The sequence below is a fragment of the Pseudochaenichthys georgianus genome, unplaced genomic scaffold, assembly GCF_902827115.2.
Source record: "Pseudochaenichthys georgianus unplaced genomic scaffold, fPseGeo1.2 scaffold_200_arrow_ctg1, whole genome shotgun sequence".
Classification (NCBI taxonomy): domain Eukaryota; kingdom Metazoa; phylum Chordata; class Actinopteri; order Perciformes; family Channichthyidae; genus Pseudochaenichthys; species Pseudochaenichthys georgianus.
Genome location: NW_027262720.1, coordinates 765,107 through 787,913, shown reverse-complemented (window position 1 = coordinate 787,913; position 22,807 = coordinate 765,107). Strand labels below are relative to the sequence as shown.

Below are 22,807 nucleotides of genomic sequence, written 5' to 3'. Positions count from 1 at the left end.
TTTTCTTGTTTTAATGCCATTGAACAAGTCTTTTGATCAGATTGACAGCTACGGTGAGACGATAAAAGTAAAAGCTACGTAAAGGTACGTGTTGTGATGCCTGTGTTTGCTTCCCCTGTCGCAAGTTCGGATCACTCAGTGATGATACTATATACCTAAATAATATGTGGAACCTCAACTTTAATCGGATATCTTGTATGTGCAGCTACGATAAGCAATAAGGATATCTTTTATCTTGAGTTCTGTGGCAAAGTGCGTTAGCATTTTTTGCTCAGGGGTCATTTAGATGCTTCTTATGACACTTGTGTTTTGTTTTGGTAAAAATGGTTTGTATCGTCAATTAGCTGAGATTATTCCCGTTAATCTGGTATAACACATTAATAGGTTCTTAAATATTAAGATCCCCTGAGACACAGTGGCGTGAAAAAAAGTACCCGCCGAGGGGGACCTTGGGGCTTAACAGGTTAATATGTCATCCCTAAGCAGATGGGTGTGTGGTTAAAATGTAGCAGCCTGCCGTCGCTCATTAGCTGTTCGAATGAAAGTAAACACAGTGCAGTAAAAGGCACAGCTCTTAGCAGCTGGTGCTGCTCTTCTCAGATTCTGCTGAGTTACACGTCACTGCCTCCTGGTGCAACAGAGATTTCATGAAGTGAAGGAGGTTTTCCTTCTATAAATCAGCTTCGGGTATTAGATACTGTGAGAGTCACGGACATGAATTCATAGATCAAGACAGACTGGTTCACAGACTCTCGTGTTTTGCCGATCCTGTTGAACCCCATCCGCCCGCTGGCGGGGGGAAAACGCATCATCTGCAGGAAACAGCATCTGAGGGCTTCTTAATATTTAATAAACTGTCAATGTTTCATATCCATGTAACAGGAACAAACTCAGCTAACTGATGATATGAACAATTTTTAGCAAAAAAAACACAAGACTAACGCTGAGCCTCTGAATTAACCCTGAGCGGAAAAAGGCTAACGCCGTTAGCATATAACTCACGGTATATCACCCTTATTACTTATCGTAAATGCAAATCCAACATACCGATTAGCATTGTTGGAGCTATATATATATCTCTTTATATTATTTAATAGTTTAACATGTATTTTCTTGCTGTTTATAGTGTTTATTATTATTATCATTTATTTAAATGTATTCTTAGTTAGTGTCATAAGTTAAAGTAGTTTCTATGCTTTTATTTTGAAGGCATGTTTTGGGCACTGGGTAATTAGAGCACCTGTTGTAATTGTATATATTGGAGACAGGTGGGTGGTGGGAGCCAGAGCACTAGTAGGCAAACGTTTTTTTATTAGGGTGTTTCAAGCCACACAAAGGAAAGCCATAGGAATGGCTTAAGGAAAAGAGGTATAGGAAACCTGTTCATTGTATTATTATTGGAATAAAATGCACAAATGGAGGTTCTTGTCTTGACTTGGATGATCATTGCCCTGCGTAAGATCTGCTAACTAGTGCCTCAGCGGCTGTTTTAGTTCTATAGGATTTTGACTGCTACAAGCATCGTGAAATTAAACAGATTCGATGGGTGTCTGTATCATCACTCCATGATCACAACTCGCGAAATGAGAAACAAAAACAGACATCACAACACGTGGTATTAGGTAGCCAAAACGGCAATATGTCTTACCTTTGTTGTTGTCTGATCAAAAGTTGTCTTCAATGGCATTAAAACGATAAAAACGCTGCTGAAGGTTAATCGATAGGTTAATCCAATGTGTCTGTGTCACTTTGAAAGGATTTCTGATAATCCATCAGCAATAAACCTAGTTTTAAGTTGTCAGAATTCAGAGCGTAAGATAGCTTTCGTTTTGGGCAAACTGTGTGTGCATAGCCCCCACTTCTTAATGGTAACGTTGGTGTGTATGTGTAAATTCACCTTTGATTCTATTGGCTGTAACAGTTCAAAAGAGATGTCAATCATCAAAATTGACCAATGGGTTCCAGAGAAACGGCAAAAACGCCCATTTCTACCCAAATGACGCCAGAGGTGGAGTTTTTTTTCTAAAAAGGTCAAATGTCACTTGTTTTGCATCAATCTTGATACAGGGTACTTATTATATGTTGTATTTTGGATTCCTAAAGCTTTCAGTCTACTAACCCATCATCCAAGGGTGGTTTCCAAGGAGGTGTGTGGCGCAGTGGGTTGTGCGTTGGTGTTAGCTACAGATGGTCACAGGTTCAAACCCCACTGCAGTCAGCATGTCGTTGTGTCCCTGGGCAAGACACTTCACCCCAAATCGCTCCTGTGGGGATTGTCCACAGTATTGAGTATGTAAGTCGCTTTGGATAAAAGCGTCTAACAAGTGACATGTAATGTTTTCACTATAAGTAAAACACATTTTTGGACGGACACTATAATTCACATTGTTTTACTATTTTCAATCTGAATTTTCTTTAAAATAAAAAACATCTATATTGAATCTGAATATTCTACATCCAACTCACAGGTTTATCATTACTTTGAGAAAAAAGATTATTAATGTTCCCTTTTTTAGAAGTGTAGTTATGGTCATTTGTTCTGGAACTTTCATTTTCGAGCTTGAGACCTGAAAAACACGTTTGGGGCTTAACAGGTTAAACAAATAGCTCTACACCCCTGGTCGAAATGTACCTCAAATGAAGTCCGAATTCGAAATATATCTCAAAGAATGTATGCACTTTTTTTTCATTGCCCTTGGCTTCGTACAATAAAAAAACAAATATTTTATTTTAAAAAGTAAAGTCCTTTCAAGTCATCTGTCTCAAGCCTAAGTCAAGTCTCAAGTCATGAATACCAAGTCAAAGTCAATTTGAGTCTTTTATCAATGTTAGTCAAGCTTGTCTCCGGTCAAAAAATATGTGACTCGAGTCAAGTCATATGACTCGAGTCCCCCACCTCTGGTATATACTGTGTAGAATAGAATACAAATATAACAAGCAAAAACAGTTAGTACAAGTAGTATTTTGTTAACTGTATATATATTAAGTGAGTTTTTATTGTGGGAACTCTATATGTATTTATGCTTTTTAGATTTACTTTCTCTCTTTCTCTGTCCGTCTGTTTTAGACACCGAAAGGAAGAGAGAACCGTCACAGCTGTCAGCAATGTGATGAATCCTTTACAAAATCTGGAAATCTAAAATGCCACCTGCGCATTCATACAGGAGAAAGAAGGTACAGCTGTGAAGAGTGTGGGAAAAGTTTCACTAGATCGGCTGGTGTCAAAACACATCAACGTATTCACACAGGAGATAAACCGTACAGCTGTGAAGAGTGTGGGAAAACATTCACTACATCAGGTGCTCTCAAAACACATCAACGTATTCACACAGGAGAGAAACCGTACAGCTGTGGAAAATGTGGGAAAACGTTCGCTCAATCATGTGCTCTCAAAACACATCAACGTATTCACACTGGAGAGAAACCGTACAGCTGTGAAGAGTGTAGGCAAACGTTCACGACATCAGGTAATCTCCAAACACATCAACGTATTCACACTGGAGAGAAACCATACAGCTGTGAAAAGTGTGGGAAAACATTCACTCAATCATGTGCTCTCAAAACACATCAACTTGTTCACACTGGAGAAAAATCATACAGCTGTGAAGAGTGTAGGCAAACGTTCACGACATCAGGTAATCTCCAAACACATCAACGTATTCACACTGGAGAGAAACCATACAGCTGTGAAGAGTGTGGGAAAACATTCACTCAATCATGTGCTCTCAAAACACATAAACGCGTTCACACTGGAGAGAAGCCGTACATCTGTGAAGCGTGTGGGAAAACATTCACGACATCAGGTGCTCTCAGAACACATCATCGTGTTCACACTGGAGAGACACCGTACTGGTGTGAAGAGATGCTGTTTTCTCCCTAACCCATCATGTATTTTCCTAAATCTGAGGAACAGTTATTTATGTTTTAATCTGACGAACAGTTTTTTATGTTTTAACCAGCTTTCACACTGTCCCAAAACAAGGCCACAGAGATGCTGTTTCTCCCGATGTAATTCAAATCATTGTTCTACTATGCTATGTTTCAACTAGGGCTGTCAAGTTAACGCGCTAATAACACGTTGACCCAAACAAAAATTAACGCACTAATTATTTTAATGCGATTAACGCATGTGTATTTTTTGTCCTCGGCCGCCCCGTAGTTTCAGAGCTCATCAAGTTTAAAATACCATCTACAAGCTGATGCTGACAGCCCCTACTTTATGCAGGTAGCAAGACAGTGGGACATTGTACGAGAATTCAGCACTGATAGTGCGCGCAACATGATTGCAGCGTCCAGGCAGCTCCCGTTCGAGCATATGCCTTGACTTGCACATAGCTCCAATGATCCATCAGTGTCTCTTTCCATACACACACACACACACACACACACACACACACACACACACACACACACACACACACACACACACACACACACACACACACACACACACACACACACACACACACACACACACTTTGTATTGTATTATTGTATTGTATGAGAGAGGTTCCAGGTTGAATTGAGGCGGATATTTGTAATGTTCAGAGGTTGTTATGTTTAATATTCATGAGAATATTTGTCATTGTTCAAATGATAATAAACAAACATTTGCACAAAGCATATTTGTCCACTCATATGTTGATAAGAGCATTATTAAAAATATCCCTCTAAGGAACATTTAGAACAGATACAAATTGTGCGAATAATTTGCGATTAATCGCGATTGACTATGGACAATCATGCGATTAATCGCGATTCAATATTTAACTTTTTAACTCAATGTGTTTGTCCTGGTTTGTTCCAGTGAAGGACTCCAGCACATAATGAGGTATTACACAACCATAAGTCTGTTTCTCCAACAGTTTAAGTCTCTGAACACCTATAAAAGAAGTTCAATCAGAATCATAAAATTGTTCTTTCAATTGTTTGTGGTGGAATAACTTTCTGGAAACTATGTTGATCAACAATGTATAATTTAAGGAATCTTTTAAGCAAAAATGGTAAATATTTAGCATTAGCAACACCATCTTTCACGCTAATTAACATTTATATCTGGCTGTTGAGGGCTCTGAAGTGTATTTATTACGTAAAATCCATCAATCCAAGTGAATCAAAGTTTATTTATTCAGCCCAATATCACAAATTATACTTTACAGTTTATACAGAGCATGAATATGCCAGAAATTCCCGGTGCTCGTTAAAGAATATTCCTTAAAGACAGAAGAGTTAATAGCCCTTTCTCAATTGTCAAATTTTTTGCTTGACTCCATGGTCCTCTGGTAGTGACCCAGAAATCGATTTCAGCACGCCATGTTGAAGGTAAACTCATTTTGGCCGGACTTATCTTAACCAATAACAGCTCTGCAAACTGTCTCTCCCCTGGATATTCGGCTACTTTTTTTATTTTATTAAATGCTTTAATCATGACACAATGTTTCCAGTGACAACAGCTGCTGAGGTCCGTGCAGAGAGATATCTACAAACAAAGAGTCAATATTTTTCTAAAACCAGAAGTAGGTGTGTGAGTCTGATATCAGTAGTGTAGATTTGTGAGCATGTAATTGCTTTAAAGTAATTATTAATGAAAACCTGGCAGAAAGTGCTGTTTTAAATGTAAAGATGTCCTGCTATCCAATGCTTCCATCATATTATACTGAGTATTTTTGGGTTTGGACTCGAGAAACTGAGATGAACCCTTTTTAAAAAATATTTTCCACCAATTAATCAATTTTCCCAGAAAATAAGATTCAGATGAATCATTAATGAAAAATAATTGTCAGTTGAAGTCCTGAAGTCCTTTGTGAGGAGACTCAAACTGGTTAACACATGGGGTGCCATGTTAGAAGAAATACATTTAAAAGGGGATTTAAGAAAACATCAAAAATTCGAGAAAATACCCTTAGACTCCAGAGGGTTAAGGATCATCTCACCCAGTAAAACATGTATTACAAATTGATTTTCTGGCAATAAATGAGCTTAGAGGCAACATAATCAAGCTAAAAGCCAATACTGACATATCAGCAGCATTCATTTAGCAAAAATAGCTTTTTTAAACATCTACATCCTCTTGTGTGTTGTTTGATCATGTAGAGCTGCAAGTGGTCATGTAGAGCTGCAGGTGATACTATAGAGCTGCATCATGTAGAGCTGCAGGTGATCATGTAGAGCTGCATCATGTAGGGCTGCAGGTGATCATGTCGAGCTCCATCATGTAGGGCTGCAGGTGACCATGTCGAGCTGGAGATGATCATGAAGAGCTGCGTGTCACCGTCAGCAGCAGCTGATCCTGATATCTGATATTGCGCCAAGGGGAAATAATTTTTACCGGACATTTTGACCGGAGGGATATAGATTTGTCGGTCTTAGTCCGTCAATTACCGGATAACGGAAACTCTGCCCTATGTTAAAAAACAAATGTCCCATTGAGAGATAATAAGGCAAATATTGTAACTATACTTACACCATAAAGGAGGATAATGGTTGGACATGTAAACTGCCATCAGGTCTGTGGGCCTCTGTCCTTATTTCCCTGTTTTGTCTCGGCCACAGTCAGACAGACCGGATATTTTCTTTGACTTAATTTATAATCACATTAGCCAGTTGTCATTTCTGCAACTATTGTTGACAGTTTAAGAACAATGTATTTAAAAGGAAGAAGATGGCCCACCACAAAACAGTTTTAATATGTATATATATATATATGTTTTGTATTTAATTGTATTCTATTTATTTATTAATTTGTTCACTTCCGGTGACATCACCACTTCATATATTTTCATAATATATACAGTACCAGTCAAAAGTTTGGACACTCCTCATTCAATGGTTTTTGTTCATTTTAATAGTTTTTTACTTTGTAGAATAATACTGAATACATCAAAACTATGAAAGAACACATATGGAATTATCTAGTTAACAAAAAAGTGTTAAAAAATCCAGAGTATGATTTTTATTTTAGAGTCTTCAAAGTAGCCCCCTTTTGCCTTTATGACAGCTTTGCACACTCTTGGCTTCTCTCAGTCAGCTTCGTGAGGTCGTCGATCCGGAAAATGTCAAGAACTTTGAATGTATCTTTAAGTGCAGTTGCTGGTGTCACTGTTGGTGATTTATTCAGAATTCAAGGCTCACTTAACCTGCATGGCTACCAAAGCATTCTGCAGCAGCCAGCAAAAATATAAATCAAATTCTGGATATTTGAAAAAAAATGGTTTACTAGATAATTACATACGTGTTCTTTTATAGTTTTGATGTCTTCAGTATAAATCTACAAAGTAGAAACAATTAAAAATAAATAACAAACTTCTAATGAGAAGGTTTGTCTAAACTTTTGACTGGTAGTGTAAATAGAATGTATCTTACTGTGTTCATGTTTGCACCACTTGAGCCAATTAAACCTACTTCATCCATCACTGGATTCTGATTTTAAAATTATCACACAGATATTTTAGTGTGTCAATACCTGAAAAGAAACCAGCAGAGGGCGATAAACCTCTCTTTTCCCAGCAACATCAACCAGCTCTGACTGAGAGATTCAAGGCAATCCTTACTGCCTTACTAATTGTAGGCCTACTTGATTAAAAGTATAATTACTCAGATATTTTACTTGAGTCAAAGTAGAAGTACTCAGATCTTATACTTGAATAAAAGTAGAAGTACTCATGTCATGTACTTGAGTAAAAGTAGAAAACTATCTACTCTTTGTTTATAGATCTAAAGCCTGCAAATAAAGATTGTAATTCAGGCCCGTTATATATATAATTGAGTGATATATATATATTATGTACTTTCTGCACGGACCTCTGCAGCTGTTCTCACTGTAAACGATTAAAGCAGTTAATAAAATAAAAAAAGAAGCCTAATATCCAGGGGAGAGACAGTTTGCAGAGCTGTCATTGGTTGAGATCAGTCCAGCCGTGCGTCACAACTCTTTTAAACATCACTGTTGCCGGAAATACATCCGCGGAGGATACATCAGCTCCTCTCGCTCTCTCTCCTTTCTTTCTTTCTTTCTCTCTCTCTCTTTCTTTCTTTCTTTCTTTCACTCTCTCTCTCTTTCTTTCTCTCTTTCTTTCTTTCTTAATTTCTCTCTCCCTCCCCCCCCCCACTCTCTCTCTCTCGCTCTTTCTTTCTTTCTCTCTCTCTCTTGCTCTCTTTCTTTCTTTCGCTCTCTCTCGCTCTCTCTCTTTCTTTCTTTCTCTCTCTCTCGCTATCTCTCTCCCACTCTCTCTCTCAGAGTGTGTGAGGAACGTTTTTTTTTTCACACAATGTCCTACTAATATATTTAGTGTTGAATGTTGTAAGTTGTGTGTAGTGTGTACATGTGTTAAGTGTTTGATTGTTGGTGTTTTCTCACGTTTTGGTCGTGACACACACACACACACACACACACACACAACAATATGTTCAAATTATTGTACAATACAATGTAATATTTGAAAGGCATACATTATTATATTTTCATTGCACTAGATCATAATGTATAACTCCATTTACATAAGCCAAAAGGAAAAGAGCCTCTTCTTTTTCCTTGAAATGTACTGGTCTTTCAACTAAAGACACAGCCACGCAAAAACTGCGGCATGTGTATGGCTCCTTATGGGTACTGCCATTGGTGAAGTGTTGGAGCGACGTTGTGGTGCTGTGATGTGCCATCATGACCAGAATTGCAGAGAGATCTTGGTTGTAGGATTCCTCCTCGATTTGAGTGAGAACATTCTGAATCTCTCTCCTCTATTTGGTCCGCTGACTGTTGAAGCTGTTTAGCCATATAATACTGCAACTCAATCGCAAAATAAAATAAGAACGTTTAGGGGGGGGAAAAAGGCAATACTAACGTTTATAAATCTAAATAATCCGTTAAAGGTCACAGCGGTCCTCTCCTCTTGCTCCTGATATTTCCACCCCAAAATGTTGTACAGTAACAACAAAAGTGACTGTAACATTACAGCAATATTTACAGTCAAATTACAGTATTGCTGTAATATTACAGTATCATTTTTAAATTGCTGTATACATTTCCCACCTAAGGATAATATTCCCACAATGCAGCACTATGTGCTGCAATACTGTAATTGTATTGTACAGTAGCCTACCATTACAGTATACAGTATGGACCTGTCTGCTGCATTCGTTACCGTGAACCATGAGATCCTCCTTCGCACTCTCCAAGAACTTGGAGTTTCAGGCTCTGCACTTTCCCTCCTCACCTCCTACTCAAAGACCATACCTACAGTACCTAACATACACTGCTCAGTATGAATGGGTGAACGACATGTAGTATGTAAAGCGCTTTGAGGGGTCTTAAAGACTGGATAAAGCGCTATATAAGTACAGTCCATTTACAGGGTGAGTTGGAGAGGTTCAATTATCTACAGGGGTCCTTCGGGGCTCTGTCCTCGGTCCCCTCCTCTTCTCTCTGTTCACAAACTCGCTCGGATCTGTCATTAGCATTAGGTTTTTCATACCATTGCTACGCTGACGACACTCAATTATTTTTGTCTTTTCCCCGTTCTGAAACCCAGGTTGTCGCACGCATCCCTGCTTGTCTAGCACACATCTCTCAGTGGATGTCTGCTCACCACCTCAAGCTCAACCTTGACAAGACTGAACTGCTTCTTTTTTTTTCCGGGAAAAGATTGTCCCAATCTTGACCTAACAATCAATATTGGCCCCTCTGTTGTTTCCCTAACGCAGACTGCAAGGAATCTGGGTGTGACCCTAGATAACAACCTGTCCTTCACTGCAAACATCGCTGCAACAACTGCAGCATCTGATATTTAAGAAGTGTGTTACATTTGAAATGGCAGAAAGTCTTGTTGCAATTTCCAGATATTAAAAGAGGTCCCTTTGAGTTTCTCTGGTAATTATCAATGGTAGCAGTTAAGTGAATACTGTTCAAACAATACCTGTGTTTGTGTTTTATATTGATTTCTCTGTTTTATCCTTTCATAAATGTGAGGACTAAAATGGCTATAAACAAGGGCTGTTTAGAGTAAACAGGGTTTTATTGCTCTGTGGGGGAGGTGGAGCAAGACCCCACTGTGGTATCTGGAATGTGGGGGATGTGTGTATGTGTGGAGGCTGCAGAAATAGGAGGCAGTGAAGGCCAGAGGTGTTTGTTTGAGATGACCGGAAAAGACGACCAGTTAAACACCCCTTCCTGTTTCTGTTGGTATTTGAGAGCCATGCATTTTTTTGTTCTCTCTCTCTTCTCGCGCCGCCTGGACCGGAAGGTCGTGGCAGCCCATGAACAAGGGCCAGGAGTAGGCATACTCCTGACATTACGCATATGATATGATATGGCTTTGTATGGTAATGTATTGATTGTATTGCATTGTTATATTACCATTAAAATAGATTATTGTTTTAACGGATACTTGTATGTTCTGGATTCCTTCCTGTATGATAACCAGCTTGTTAGGGATGCGCGGAGATTTGGAAAGCGGACCAGTTGTCCCTCAAAATCTCTATCACAACCCGCTGCTGCAGATACACTCTTTACAACATCAGGAGGATACGTCCCCTCCTGACCCAAAAAGTGACGCAGCATCTGGTCCAGGCTCTCGTCATCTCACGCCGAGACTACTGCAACTCCCTCCTGGCCAACCTGGTCTCACCAGAATGCGTGACTCCACCACGACTCCTTAACACCGCAGTGTGTGGTGGAGTCAAGAACTCTGCTACATTTACGTGTCTGCACCACGCAAACAACCGCAATGTAAAGTAAATCAGGCTCCTTTGTCGTGGTGCACAGACACATTTCTACAAGGTCCAGCAGTGAGCTTTTATTCTATAAAACGTTTTTCAATCAATCAATCAATCAATGTTTATTTATATAGCCCAATATCACAAATGTTACATTTGTCTCAGTGGTCTTCACAGTGTGTACAGAATATCAGTATGACAATATGACACCCTCTGTCCTTAGACCCTCACATCGTACAAGGAAACACTTCCAAAGAAAACCCAGTTTAAAGGGAAAAATGGGAGAAACCTCAGGGAGAGCAACAGAGGAGGGATCCCTCTCCCAGGACGGACAGACGTGCAATAGATGCCGTGTGTAAATTGAAAAGATAATACATTTGCAACATAGGTAGTCCAAATGTTTGGAAATGCATGTGTGTATAATAGGAAGATGAATCCACGAGGATATCCATCCAGGACCTATGATCCAGGACCACAGCTACGACTCAAGATCCAGCGCTCGCGATCCAGGACACAGGAGCCAGTGTAAGGCAGCCAGAACAGGAGTAATGTGGTCCCTTTTCCTAACTCTGGTTAGTACACGAGCCGCAGCATTTTGAATCAGCTGAAGCGACTTGATTGACTTCTTGGTACTCCCTGATAATAAAGAGTTACAATAATCCAGCCTAGAAGTAACAAATGCATGGACTAGTTTCTCTGCATCGTTTTGAGGCAAGATATGCCTGATTTTTGCAATGTTACGTAGATGGAAGTAGGCGGTCCTTGAAATTGATTTTATGTGGGCGTTAAAGGATAAATCCTGATCAAATATAACACCAAGATTCCTTACAGTCTCACTGGAGGTCAAATTAATGCCATCCATAGTTAGTATATCTTTAGATAATTTGTTTCGTAGATTCTTCGGGCCAAGTACAATAACTTCAGTTTTGGTCGTGTTTAACATCAAAAAGTTTAAGGTCATCCACGTTTTTAAGTCCTTAAGGCAGTCTTGAATTTTATTTAGATGATTAATTTCATCAGGCTTGATTGATAAATATAGTTGAGTATCATCCGCATAACAATGAAAGTTTACAGAATGATTCCTTATAATATTGCCTAACGGAAGCATATATAATGTGAACAAAATAGGTCCGAGCACTTTTTTTTTTTTACTACTTTATAGCTTGTATTAACTCACGGGAGGTGTCTTTTATTTTATTTGTATTCATAATAATTTTTATTTTTCGTCAGAATGTATTATGGTGTATTAGTTACGAATTGTTGTTCTCAAAAAACAGTGCATTGTGTGTAATACAACTGTGATTTTTACTAAATTAGTTAGTTTTTAAGGAAGGCCAGAGCTTCAGCTGTGTCAAATAGATTGTTCCCTTTATTTAACGTTTTTTAAAAGATAATTATATTCCTATTTGATCATGTCCCCTTTATTGTATTATGGACGCAAAGCGTCCATTCCCATTGGATAAAGGAGGATTTTACACCCGGAAGTAAGTATTCTCCTTACTGTCGATAGATTTTACAGTGATATCTGCACTACTCATCAATCAAAAACACCAGATTATCTTTGTTAATTACACAACATTAATTGGTTTAAATGATGTACAATGCTTTTGTAATTTTCCAGTTTGGCTGCATTAAATATTACACATCTGTCGTAGTTCTTTATTTATCTACAGAGATCGGGGTTGCGGTCGGATAGTTTAATAATCAGCTCCTAAATTCTAACCCTATCTCCTATTCCTTGACCTCTGAGTGAAACGTCACGGGGTTAAGGGATAGTGGATAGGAGACTTCAAAAGGACTTAAGAGAAGAGACTGCGGTACTTTAGAGAATCCGAATGCACTTTCACTATCCGACGTGTTTATGATGCGCCAGCGGACGTCATTGTGTGCGTCTGCTGCTGTGGGGAAACTATGGAAACTACAGTTTTCTAAACGGCGGACTACAACATGGATGTTTAATAAGAACGAGGGACTACTGTAAAGTCATCTAGAGACTCTGCACCGTGCTCTGATGCTGCTGCTTTGCTTTATGAACGTGGACAACAGAGAAACATATTCTTCATGACCAAAGTTGGAATTGAAATAAAAAATGAAAGTGAAACTTATGCTCGTCACCCTCTCCCTCGGGTCCACATTAATACAAATGATCCCAATATGTATGATTGTATGAACTATGAAAAGATCTTAAAATCGATGCAAATTTATTTATTATAAACGTTAGTTCATAACACCTATCACTGTGTACATCACCATTCAAACATCTTTTAAAAGTTGAACAAACCCCACACAGCTCAGTGAAATGTTGACTTTATTTGATAATTTCAGTAAAAACTAACGTTCATATTTCTCTTTTTGATTATAATACTGATGAACGTTCAAAACAAAGCACTTTGGCAACTTACCACATACATTTTAAAATGCTTAATAAGCACCGTAACTTTCATGATATCATTTCTCCGTCATAATCGTTTGTTTCCGTGAACGGCCGACTGTTGTGTGACGCAAATGCTGCGGCTGCAATCAGGGGCGGACTGGGACTACAAATCAGCCCGGGACTCTCGACCGGCCCACTTCGGTACCGCCGGCCCACCGCGGTACCGCAAGTAAATACCGCTAGTAAATTCCGCTAGTAAATTGTCGGGGGGACTGGGGGGGTAGACAATTTACTAGCGGTAGACATTAAGGGTAAATAATGTCTACCGGGCCCGGAGCATTCGTCCAAAAAAAAAAATCGACTAATAATGAAGAAAATTAACACATTTGTTGCAATAGTAATTTATGCACTAACTACATTACTACTTGTACTACAACATTTTAATCATCAGTTCTTCCTCATTTTCCTCAATTGTTCATATTTGGTTTATTAAAATAATGATATTGTGGTCATTGTTAAAAAATGTCTGCTATTATTATTATTTGTATAATGCACTTTCTGCCTTCCTGTCATTAGGAGTTAGACATAATTGATTTGATTAGAACCTTCATTATCCTAAACTGCTGGGACATTTCGCCAATACCTTTATATTGTCTACTCTTCACTTACTTGTCAGCATAGGTCGGCATTGATGTACAGAGCCGACAGAAGACCTTGTTTATATTGGCATCATATTGAGAGGTGCAACCAGTGACGCGTCCTAACACCAGGAAGTAAGCTGCTGGTTCCCTCCACAAGGGTTTTGGAAAATAGTTGAAAATAAGGTCTGTGGAAAACAAACCTGTTTGATAAATGCAAGTTTTGTTCAGCCGGATAATCTCCACATGTCTACCCTACTTTTATAATTTTCGAATCATAAATCTAATCGATAGATTATAAAAGGGTTTTAGGACGCGTCACTGCAGCCAACTCCATCGATCAAGCTGGCTGAAACTTTCTCTCCCTCTTCTTCTCATACTCCCTGTCACTCTCCTTTAACTCCTCCGGTGACTTTCTTTTATTTGAAGATTGTTTTTTGCCCGGCGCTTGGCCGGTTACCGCTGGTATTAAAAACATTTGGCGAATGGTTAGGTGGCGCGATAGTCTGTAGTGAAGCAGCGCGCTCCCGCTCACGGTAGCCTGCTCCCGCTGCGCTCCGGAGCAAACAGCTGTTTGCTTTTCAACCAACAACAACAACCGACTCACGGAACGCTATGTTGTAGCGTTGATAAACGAAACAATTTAACTAAATTGCTAGTCAAGATACCAATACCACAGAAAACATTTTTATATTTTTAGTGGCCCGAGCGGGCAAGTGGAAAGTACGTTATGCTGGCCCGGGGTGTCTAAATAGTGCTTCCGGGCCAGCGGGCCATTTAATGTCGAGCCCTGCCGGTTACCGGCCGGCCCACATCAGTACCGGCCCATCGGGATTCGTCCCGAACGTCCCGATGGCCAGTCCGCCCCTGGCTGCAATGCATTGTGGGGCAGCATTTTCTCCTCTCCTTTCGGTTAAGGAGGTCCAGTGGTTCCTAAGCTAAAGGAGGTTATAAAGGAAGTTTGAAACCTCCTTTCCTATCATTCTAGAGAATTCGAACGGCACTTATCATGGCTGCCACTGAGGGACTTCCGGGTAATTTCACTCCGTTAGGAAGGTTCCTAAGCTAAATGGACTATTCGACTGCAGCCCAGGGGCCTAATTTATAACGCCGTGTGTAGGATTCACGTGGGAAGGTTGCTTACGTAGTAGAAATCCAAAAAATAGGTACAGAAATGTTCCGAAATGTTTCGATTCACCAAACATTGCGTACCGGCGAGGGAAGTGCGTACAGCACCTCCTACGCCGGTTTCCCTTTATAAATCACAATCGACTCGAAATGCGGTGCAGCTTTTGCGGGCTTCACGTAACGCCCATATTTGCCTAGAAATAGTCAAAGAAACGCCCATTAATTCATTCATTTTGACTGACTTTATGAAGAAGATAGCAGGAAATGACGACAGAACAGCTAAATAAGACATCTCACACCGTGTCAGATTTTGGTTATTTTGGGGAGGTCGAGATCAATCATATTGTTTGGTGGATGCAGTTTGAACCACAGTAGCAGCATGGAGGTCGGATCGTCACCAAAATAAATAAATAAGTGGTCCGAAAAAGGTTCACGACAAAAAACATACACATAGCCTTCCTCAGGCAGTGTGTTTGTACCGGGGACAGGAGACACCCCCTTGATGAGAAACTGTAAGAAATGATCGGCGAATCCCTCCGGAGTGGAGTCATGACGACTGGATCTGAATTATGTTTTCGTATTTGGTGGTTTGTGTCCCAGCTGTCGATCAGCTGTGCGCAGCGTCTCCACTGCAGCAACTCTATATCCACCAGTTAAAGGAAATACAACTAATGTGTTGTGTTATATTAGCTGTACAATTTACCACATATGGTGTTCTTAGTTTCCATACCTCCTGTGTTTTATGAGCGACTTATCAAGTCTTAGCAAACGGCATAAAACATGATTAAACATGGTAGTATATAAAACCATGCTCGTACAACCTATAGAAATGCAAAACCGCATCATTTATGAGGAAACATTTCATAACATTAACACAACATATTCGAGGTGGTTTTAAATAACATATCCGTATTTATTTATTTCTCCAAGTTATGTTTTTGTGTGCACTGAGGAGTCTCAAACGGGCGTTTGTTTAATCATTTTAAGATTGGCTTTAATCAATGTTTGAAAATGAATTCTTCATATGATAAATGAGAGGTAACATTTTGTTTATGGTTTTATTTCCACATATTTCTCTCCATTCTTCCTTCTGCCAAAGGTGTCGCAGTTTCTCGTCTCTCCCATTTTTGTGCTTAGTGCGTACGCATGGGTTAGAGTTTGCGTGGAGGACCGCACGTTTTCCCGTCAAGTTAGTATTTTATAAATCGCAAACATTGCGTAGAAACTGGCGTACGCCATTTTTTGAGCGTATATCCCTTTATAAATGAGGCCCCAGGTCACAGAATAGACCGGAAACTATTCTTTTACCGTTCTGTTTTAATTTCACAATAAAGTTAGTAGTACTATTTTGTTTTGATATTATTGTTTTTTATTAACTACTAAACCGCTGGGTCATGTTAAAACCATCTTTTCTGTGTTGCTGTGGGTTTTTTCCATCACTTTTGTGTTACAAATATCAAAACAATAACAGAATATATCCATCGTAAACTAAACCAGAAACAGCAGTATATTTGATTTTGTTAACACTGTAAACTTGACTGCTTTTTAACCCGCACCTCCTACTGGTTAAAGCACATTATTACACGTTTAGAGTAATGCAATGCAGGTAGATTGTGTTGCTTTTTAATGACTGTTTTAAAATGCCTTTTTCTTAATGTCTTTCATTTTTTTAAAGCACTTTTGAATGTGTTATATTTGATGAAAACATTTAAATATTAAGAGTACATACCAAATTGTGGGAAAGTAGAAGGTCAATGATAAAAATATTGAATAGAAAATATGAAGAAGATACTGTAAGTGATCTCTACAATAAAACAGTTTAGTGTCTGATAGGAGGATGTGCAAACCAGACAAACTAATAAGGTCTTTTTTTAAATAAGAAAAAAGCTTTGGGGGTATCTACAGATAAATGCCTGACAAAGTACTTAACGTCTAATATATTACATGTTTTCTTTTGTAACTTGACAATCAACTTTCCTGCACTTATTTTAACTGATATTATACATATTAATTATACTCTTATAAGATGTATGTAGATCGTATAATACATGTGCAGAATATGTTTAATGGTGGAGGTACACACATATCGATAGATGTCTTGTAATGCACTGTTGAGGAACCTGTGACACAAGTTTTACACCGTAGTTGTGTAAAAACTTGAAATCTTGAAAAGGATGTGCAAAATAGCGATTATATACAGTTTTTAATTAACTATTAGTAGAGAATAACATGTAATGAATATACTTTATAGGGATCTGCAGATAAATATGTAGTCTTCTCAAGCACCAACTATCAAATATCTCTCCTGATTGTTGGCACTTGACAATCACCTTCCCTGAATTGTATTCAGGTGAAAGTCTGCGTTAAGGGTTGTTTATATTTCACATCATTAATCAGAATCTGTAAAGTAACTAAAATAAATGTAGTGGAGTAAAAATACCAGATTAAAGAAAGCCCTCAGGATTATAAAAGACCCCCATCACCCCAGCCACAAACTGTTCTGTCTGCTGCCGTCTGGCACAACAGCCGCATTCTAGGAGAGGATGTGGCTGTTGTGGAGGACTACAAGTACCTGGGAGTACACTTAGACAATGGGCTGAACTGGAGGATCAACACTGACGTTGTGTAGGAAGCTGAGATCCTTCCACGTGTGCAGCAAGATGCTGGAGATCGTCTAACAGTCTGTTGTGGCCAGTGCACTCTTCTTTGTAGCGGTCTGCTGGGGGGGGGGCAGCATAAGAGCCAGTGACACCAGCAGGATCAATAAACTGATCAGAAAAGCTGGGTCTGTCATCGGCATCAAGCTGTGGTGGAGAGGAGGACACTGAACAGGCTGTTGTCCATCATAGATAACCCCACCCATCCTCTCCACCTGCAGCTGGACAGTCAACAGAGCCCCTTCTCCAACAGACAGCTGCAGCTCCGCTGACACAAGGACCGATACAGGAACACATTCCTGCCCACTGCAATACATCACCTCTGGCTGGAAGAGAACTCTCTGCTCCATAGTTTCTCTTGGAATGAAACCTCGCTGTACATTTTGTAAGGGAAACTTCTGTGTAGCAATGCAGTGGGAGTCACCGACTCATGAAGGAGACACAGGACGAGCAGGAGTTCTGATATCAAACACTGGTAGTTTAATACAAGCATCGGCCGGAGAATTCATATCACAAGTCACAGCAGCCAAAGGTTCTGACTGCACGGGTGCGTTGTCATGTCAATTCTGATCACCCTCTCATCTTGGCAGACCTTTTAACTAGCTTCACTAAGAGTCAACCCACATATTGGGGGAAGGTGTACGTGACCACCTGGAGGCACTGAATCACTTATTTGACTCTGGCTCTGTGACCGAGAGTTGACCGGTCATAAAACTGGTAATGTCAGCAATAGCAAAGATTTCCTATTCCTTAAGACAGATAACAGACTTAGGGTTCGGTCGTAAAACGTCAACAGGCCTAAAGGTCAAATATCTTAAGTAAAGACAAAATTAATCCCTCAGTCCACTCTTTTTATCATTTATGATAACCTGAAAACATTAGTCTAATAATAATTTGGTCAATACTTAAAGGGGACCTATCATGCAAAATGCACCTTTGTACGTCCTTTATACATGAATATGTGTCCCGGTGTTCCAGGGAACTCACCAAGTGTCAGAAAACACAACCCTCTCTATTTTCCTCCTTTGCCAAATCTCTAAAGAAGGGGCTGCAACGGATCTGAAAAAAACGGATCCAGATTTCAACACTTTTCTACGTCACAAAGAGGTGCTCCGCTTATTGGTCAACTCTCCACCTATCATGGGAATGAGCCACGGCCACGTGCATTGCCAAACCTCTCATTCGCATATAGGCTATCGGCAGGCTAAATAATCAACCCCAGTCACATCTGTGTTTTTGCCTGCTCTTGTCAGGATGTCTAACCCCCTAAACGCACCAGGAGCGTCTGTGCCGCGTTACGGCACAGAAACACACAATTGTATACGATGTAACCAATGCTTTTTACAAGGACAACATCAGAAAGGACAAGGCCTGGTTTTTAGTCGCTGCATTTGGGGAGTGGAAGGTAACAACTACATATTAATGTTTTAAAGTTAATTAATACTTGTAGGTACAGTACAGAGCCATTCAGTAGTTTAACATCTTGTGAAAGTCGTTAAAAAACTGTTCAGTAAACTTGCATTTCACAATAAAGTAAGATCTTATTTCCTATATCAAAATTATAATATTATTATTATATTATTATTATTTTGTATTTATATTTTTATAAATATTGTTTTTTTAACTATACTTTATCTTGTGAATTTCGCCCAGGGATCAATACAGTTGTGTTTAACTCTTTATAATGATATTATATTTTTGTATTATAATTTGTTTTTATTCATGTGTTATAACAACTACCCAAAATACTCTCAATAATGTTTAAATACAGTATGCTGTGGTGGAAAATCTTGCATTTATAGTCAGATAAATTGTGAGGACAGACAAGAATAATTTGGCAGTCATTTGTCAGACAAAACCATTTATTATAAATTGTATTACATACACAGTAGCGCATCCTAGGCGATAGCTGAATGCTAGGCTGACCAATGAGTCTCTGGAAGCCAAGTATCTGTAAGGTAAAAAAAAGCAAAGAAAAATATGTGAAATCATGTTATTAATCTGAATCTATTCTTTGTTTCAGTCGACATTTGCAAGGCACGATGGAAGTCACTCCGGGATGCTTTTGTTAAAAACAGGAAGAAATCTCTCCCAAGTGGAACTGCAGGCGGCACACAAAAGGGCTGGAAGTATACAGACATAATGTCCTTCCTTTTGCCCTATGTACAGCAAAGGAGGTATGTATGCACATATTTTAATTTATATAATTTTGTAATTTGTGATGATGTATTGCAAAGGGTATGAAAGATTTTATTTTAAATTACATAAATATGTTCCTATTGCATAAATTAATCCCCAGAAAAAAGGTTTTAATTGTTTTCATGTTGTTTCTTTTCATATAGTTCAAAAAGCAGCTTGAGCAATCCTTCCCCTGTAGAAGACATGGACAGAGCATCTACACCCCTGTCATTGGAAACAGAGGAACATGCCAGGACAGCATGTGGATCTCCAGCCCCACCACCTACAGCCCCACCACCTCTGGTACCCACAACCTCTGCAGAGAGGCAAAGGCCCTCTAGGTCCCGTAAAATCTGTATTTTAAACACCTTCCACAACTTGGAAAGAGACACCCAACACCAGCAACATTGGCAGCCCATTGACCATCTCCCCGCCACTCAACATTCCATTCACACCTCCAGGCCAGTAGCCTTTCGACCAAGTGTACCCCAACCCCCACGCGCCCAATCAACACCTACAACGCCATCAGACATGCTGTCCTCCAGCAGTAGCTCAGCATGGCAGGAGTCTTTTTACGAACAATAGTTGAGCAATTGAGTTCATTGTTTTTTTACTGTAAATAGTTACTTTTTTTGTGTTGATTGTTTATATTTGATGTTTCTGTTTAAAGTGTTGTTTGGGGTGAAATTGTTAAAAATAAAACGTTTATTAAAAAGTGCAACAGCCAGTCTCTGCTTGGGTTCAATGGCAGCTCTGTAATTTGTGGATTGTCTGGTCAGTTCAGGGCCCAGGAGGGACAGCAGTTCATCCATCTGCTCTGCACTCATCCGAAAATATTGGTGATGTCGTTGGCTGTCCAGCCTCAGCTCAGCCACGAGGTGATGAAAATCACCTTGTTGTCTCCTTTGCTGGTTGAGGGGGTGCACCCAAAACCGGCTCCTTCTCCTCCCCCCATCCCCCCGTAGTCTTTCAAGTAGGAGAATACATGCCAGCGTTCTCCTCCGGTTTACAGGCACTGTAAATTATATATATATATAGAATAATTATGATGATGAATGCATATTTTTTTACCACTAAAATACAGCAACACATCTTTTATTCATGTCGTTTATAACTGGAATATTACAATTATTATTAACTGTGTCTGTAGTCTACAACACAACAACATAGGAAATAACAACAATAAACCCGATTTAAACAGACACAAACATAAACCATTTAACTACGTAGCCTACTTACTTGTAGAAGTACAAATGTCCAGGAAATATTCCAAAATCAACAACAACTGCGAGGCTAACATCAAAGACATTTATACCAGATACAAAGGGAAGTAGGAACAGGAAGCACTTGGGGGAGTAGTAGAAGAGAACAGAGCATTAACAGCAGGATAAAATTGGGACACTCTGGATTAAACTCATCACTGCATCTGATTGGAAAACATCCAAATGGCAATTGTGATGGTTGCCAACAACCAGAGACAATACATCATGTATTTTTTAGCTGCCCGGAATATACAAGGCAAAGACTCATTCTGAAAACTGCACTGGAACAACTCAACATCAAGGACATGGATTTCAAGTCAATATATGTAAAGTAAATCAAGAAATGAAGCAAACAAGCTGATCTTCAAATTCCTCAAAAGCACTGGTTTGAGGACAAGGATTTAATATGAACATTTAATAACTCAACAGTAGGTGGCGATATATGCTCCAAGTGGAAGCGATTCGCCATTAAAGAGAAGAAGAAGAAGAAGATGCGCCTGGTGTGTTACGGAGCGTCCACACTACAGCTTCAAAAAAAAGCTTAGAGCTGGGCGTGTCTGGAGCTTGGGGATTTTATTCCAACAACCAATCACATGAATCTCCCGCCCCCGACATACAAAGCAAAAAAACCCGGGGATTTTATGGGAGCAATATATATATAAACTCCCCAAACAGGCGAAAACCTACCAGTTTCACCCACTGTCTCTGCCACCTCCCTCCATGCCTGGTTCCTCCGGTTTGTATCCCGGTAGGTGAAGAGGGTCTGGTCATACAAAACCGGGTGATTTGCTACGGCGATAATTAGTTTCTCCTCCAACTTTTTTTGAAATATAGAAATGAACGGCGGGATATCTCTCCCAGCTTAGACGCGGTTTGATTGGCTACGGCTTGAGCTGTCAGATTTTCAGAAACGGGATTTGATTGGCTGGCGCTGGCTACGCCGGAGACGGCGGAGACGGACCGCTCTGCTACCCACAATTCAGTTTGGCGAAAAAGCGAGGCAACGTGACGTCACCCCATTCAAAGTGAATGGGCAGATTGGAGTTGTCGATGCTGTCGACGCTGTCGACGCTGTAGTGTGGACGGGCCGTTAGGTCGCAGGAGGAGGTCGCAGGAGGAGGTCGCAGGAGGAGGTCGCAGGAGGAGGTCGCAGCGCGGAGGAGGTTGCAGCGCGGAGGAGGTTGCAGCGCGGAGGAAGTTGCAGCGCGGAGGAAGTTGCAGCGCGGAGGAAGTTGCAGCGCGGCGTAGCCGCAACGTAACGCGGCGCAGACGCTCCTGGTGCGTTTAGGGGGTAAGCCAGTTAAACGTTGTGCTGTTGTTGGCTGCAAGACTCGGGACAGGGGACTGCATGCAATGCCATCAGTGGAAAAAGAAAATAATCTGTGGCTAGACTTCATTTTCAAGGGACATGTGCCAGAAGACCCCGGCAGATTTCTGTTTGTGTGTTCCAAACATTTTACCACGGACATGTTTATGAACTTCTCTCAAGTCCAACACGAATATGCCTCCAAACTAATGCTAAATCCGGGATCAATACCAACCATCCGGGACCAGGCCAGTGAGGACACATCTAATTTTGAAGCTGTACGTTTTTATTTAGCGGTGTTTTTCCTGATAAAGCTATCTCTAGCTTGTATATGTAGCATGTAGCATGTAGCTTCGCCGTATCAATGTCACCTCAAACCCAAATAGTAATCTGTTAGGTGTTTATATGTTTTTGTAACATTTTATTTTATTTTGTACGCTCCGCAGTCTTTGCTTTGTCTTTTATTTTAATTATCAGGCATTTGCTAACATGTTTAGACATACTGCCGTAAAGGCGATCTGTGTGAAGGCTGTAAAGCCACACCCTAGCCGATAACA

At 39.9% G+C, this 22,807-nt stretch overlaps 1 protein-coding gene and 1 pseudogene across 1 annotated transcript in view; both read left to right on the top strand.

The window, feature by feature from the left end:
* Positions 1-4,359, top strand: part of LOC139432876 (zinc finger protein 208-like) — a 111,765-nt pseudogene extending 107,406 nt beyond the window's left edge.
* Positions 1-22,807, top strand: part of LOC117441807 (zinc finger protein 420-like) — a 350,733-nt gene that overhangs the window by 275,816 nt on the left and 52,110 nt on the right. The gene's annotated exons all lie outside the window — the stretch shown is intronic.